Here is a 4,111-nt window from a genome sequence, read left to right as displayed (position 1 = left end):
TATCGTCCCAGGTCATCCGTTCGAAGTTTCCCAGACCTCTCGGAGGATCTGGTCCGATTCGCGCGAAGGTCGATATTAGGCACCATTTCGCGCATTTTGTTCGCGGTCTATCCTTGGGTCCTTCAGGAGAGATCCAGTAGGATCAGAAGCAAAGACACACGTTCCAACCCCTCTGCATGCAAGGATATTTCAGAGCGGGCTTCAGGATATGCTCGAATCCATCAGGTCGCAGTTTAGACGGTACCAAGCCGCTTATATTCCGGGCTCCGTCAATCAATTATTCAGCTTACATCGGCAGTGTCATTGAGGTGCCCCACTTCGGCGCCGATCCATACAGATATTTAATGTTGAGATCGGACAAAGTTTACTTCCATTTCCGGTGGACCGGCTCCTCCCGAGCTCTTATGGCCGATGTTGTTAAACTAGAAGCCGGCTGCACTCTTACTCGAGGTCCCGGCTTTAAAGCTGATGTAGGCCACAAACTTCAAGACGACGTTTCTTCGCTCTCGAAGCAGGTGGAACTTTCGGGTTCACTCGATGCAGCGTTATTTCGATTCATCTACCCGGGAGCGTTGTATAGACGCAGGATAACTGGCAGGATCTTGTAGCAGGATGAGGAGGTCTACGGAGCCGGGAGCCTAAGCCGCCATCTTGGTCGCTAGCTTGGCTCCTCATGCTTGGATCTGTTTTGATGTCTAATGTCGATGACCGGAACCTACAGGAGTGTTATTAGACTAGCTAGATAAATATATGTGGGTTTTTTTTTTTTTTTTTACTTGCAAACATGATAGATATCCCGCCCGGCAAATTACAATTCCATGATGTCCTATGGAACTTGTAATAGAGCAGATGGAATATCAGTCACATTTTTTATTTTTTTATAAATCTTTATTGAGAGGAAGGAATAGTGGTTAGTCAGCTTCATACAGTCATATGGTATTGGTTACAGTTTGTACATTTTAACTTTTTGTATGCAACAAGGAACATCTTCATATCAAGGACTGTGCTGTAGTAAACCATTTAAGACTCGTGGGTATGTTAACAGACGGTCCATTCACTTGTACTGTAGTCTTCTATTTCCCCCCCCCTTCCGTATACGATTTAGCGTTATCATCACTTTTTATATTACAGAAATAACAAACTTCCCTCCCCCCCCCCCAACCATGTGCCATCATTGCTATTGTGTCTCCACCCACTTCCCGCACCAGCATTTTTCCGGCGCGCACGTCGGTATATAGCCAGGTCGAAGCCATTAATGCCATAATGTAGTTTTCCTGAGGTCAACTCCCCCTATCTGTTTGTTACTCCTCCTCCCCCTCTGAGTCTAGGTCGTCTCCCTCCGATAAGGGGTCACAGATATCTCCTCTGTATACATTCCACGCCGCCCATACGTTGTTCCACTTGCGGGGCGCCGCGCGTAGGACATACACTGCCCTTTCTGTTATCATTAGGATGTCCATGTTCTTAGCCCATCTACTTGCGGTGGGCAGTTCTGGTGCGCCCCATTTCTGTGCTATATCCCGCTTGGCCACAGTTATAGCCAGCGTTGCCCAAATCAGTTCATATCTACCCAGATCGTTGGGGTCCCAGATGTTCAAAAGGCACTTGTGTGGTTCTGGTAGTATCGTGAGTTTAAGGGCTTGGGAGATCGAGCGCATTATTCGTCTCCAGAATTCCCGTATTTGTGGGCATTCCCAGAGTGTGTGAAGCAGTGTCCCCTCTTCCCCGCAGCCTCTCAAACAAAAGGGATGTGGTGCTCTCAGTATTTTATGCAGCAGCGGTCTGGGTGCAGGATTTTAAGTTGCACCAGTCTGAGCTTACTTGAGATTCCAACCTCTTTCGGGGAGGCCAGCGCCTCATTCCACTCAAATTCATCTGTCCCACCTAATTCCCCTTCCCATCTTTCTTTAAGTTTCAGCGTTGGGTCCTTGAGATTATTGATCAGTTTTTATATGTGAGGGAGGTAGCGCTCTGGACCATGAATTCCGTTAGCAGTCTATCTTCTAGCGGGGAGGAGTCCGGCAGAGTGGTACCTGCAGGAATCGCCCGTAGTAGTGCGTGCCTAATTTGTACATATCTGAATGTTTCTGTGGGTCCAAGGTTATACTGCTGTTGTAGGTGTGGAAATGGTACTACCGTGTCATTGTCCCAGAGGTCCCCCACCGTAGAGATGCCTATGGAATCCCACCGCTCAAATCCCTTACAGCTTCTGAGGTTCCCAAATGTCTTTGTGTCCCATAAGGGTGTCATTTTGGTGATTCGACCTGCCCATCCCAACCGGGCCTGCGCCATGTGCCATAGGGTCGCCGTGTGTTTGGTCGGACCGAGTAGGGTTTTAAGTTGTGACTTATTATAGAGCACAGACAGCATGCATTCCGTCCCAAGCTGCGTCCAATCTGCCCGATAGGCCGGGTCTTCTTTCGGGGCGTGAATCCAGTAGTTTATGATTTTAAGTTGGGCCGCCCAGTAGTATAGTTGAATGTTGGGGAGTGCTATTCCCCCCTCATACCAGCTTTTAACCAACTTGTCGTATGCTATACGTGCTGGGCCAGTGTCCCAGAGCAAGGTAGTGACTAGCGCTACGATCCGCTTGAAGTATCGTGGTGGGACTAGGTGCGGGGTATTTTCTAGGACATAGAGGAGCCTCGGGAGCGCCATCATTTTGTATAACGCTGCCCTACCCAGTAGGGTCAGGGGGAGGGCCGCCCAATGCTTGACGTCCGCCCGCAGGCGATCCATAGGTGGTTTTAAGTTACTGGCAAAAAAGTCCGCCTCCATGCTCGTGATAATAATACCTAAGTATTTGAAGGAGACCGTCGTCGTAAGCAGCGGACAGTCATCCTGCAACCTCGGTGCCGGGCCTTTCAGTGTATATACGACGGATTTCGACCAATTTAGTGTGTAGCCCGATGTGTGCCCGTGGGCGTTACAGAGGTCTAACAGGGCCGGGATGCCGGTATCTGATGCAGTCATGTAGATGAGCATGTCGTCTGCATATAATGAGACTTTGTCCTCCCATCCCTCCTCCCATTTAATGCCTGCAAATAAGGGCGTAGACCTGATCTGAATAGCCAGGGGCTCAAGCACCAGTGCGAAGAGCAAGGGAGATAAGGGGCAGCCCTGTCTAGTCCCCCTGCCTAACAGGAACCTCGGTGATATGTGGCCGTTGGCCACCACCTGTGCGACTGGCTTCGTATAAAGCAGCCGTACCCATGCTATATATTTTGGCCCAAGTCCCATACGTTCTAGCACTTGAAAGAGATATTCCCACTCTACAAGGTCGAACGCCATTTTAGCGTAGAGAGAGAGAATCACAGCCTGTTCCGAGAGGAGGTGTGCACGGGCCATCACACTATGTACTCTCCGGAGATTCATCGCAGTGCTCCGGTGAGGCATAAAGCCCGACTGGTCAGGGTGGATCAGGGTGCTGAGGTGGGGCAGCAAGCGGGTGGCTAGAAGCTTAGCTAATATCTTGGCCTCAATATTCAGTAACGATATCGGGCGATACGAGGTACACTCAGTCGGGGGTTTCCCCGGTTTGGGTATTGCCACGATCGTGGCCGTGCGTTGATCCAGTGGCAACTCTGCTCTATCCCTGCTTTCCAAATACATGGCCAGCAATGGGGTACTGAGTTCTGGAGCCATGGACTTGTACCATTCTACTGGTATCACGTTCGGGCCTAGTGCTTTTCCAGACTGTAACGCCTGGATCGCCAGCTGAATTTCTTCCTCCGTCGGGTCTGTTTCTAGGGTATCCCTGTCTTCCTGTGAGATGCTGGGGATGGCAATATCCGCTAGAGTTGCTGCTGCCATTTGCTGTGTGACCATCCGGTCTGGTGTATATATTGTTTGATAATGTTGTGCCAATGCGCAAACTATGTCCTCTGGGTGTGTCAGTGTCCGCCCATCCTCCGTGTGTAATCTCTGAATACCTTTCGCTCCACTCCCCCTTTTATCTAGCCATGCCAGCATTCGACCCGCCTTGTCTCCCACATCATATATTCTATGTTTAGTGTTGGCGATGTATCCCTTCTCTGTCGTTTTAAGGTGAGCTAGGTATTGTTGTTGCCGAACCATGAGAGTGTGTGTCGTGGTTGGGGAGGGGTCTTTC

Source organism: Lissotriton vulgaris, chromosome 9, assembly GCF_964263255.1.
Source record: "Lissotriton vulgaris chromosome 9, aLisVul1.2, whole genome shotgun sequence".
NCBI classification, from domain to species: domain Eukaryota; kingdom Metazoa; phylum Chordata; class Amphibia; order Caudata; family Salamandridae; genus Lissotriton; species Lissotriton vulgaris.
Note: the sequence above shows the minus strand (reverse complement) of the source record.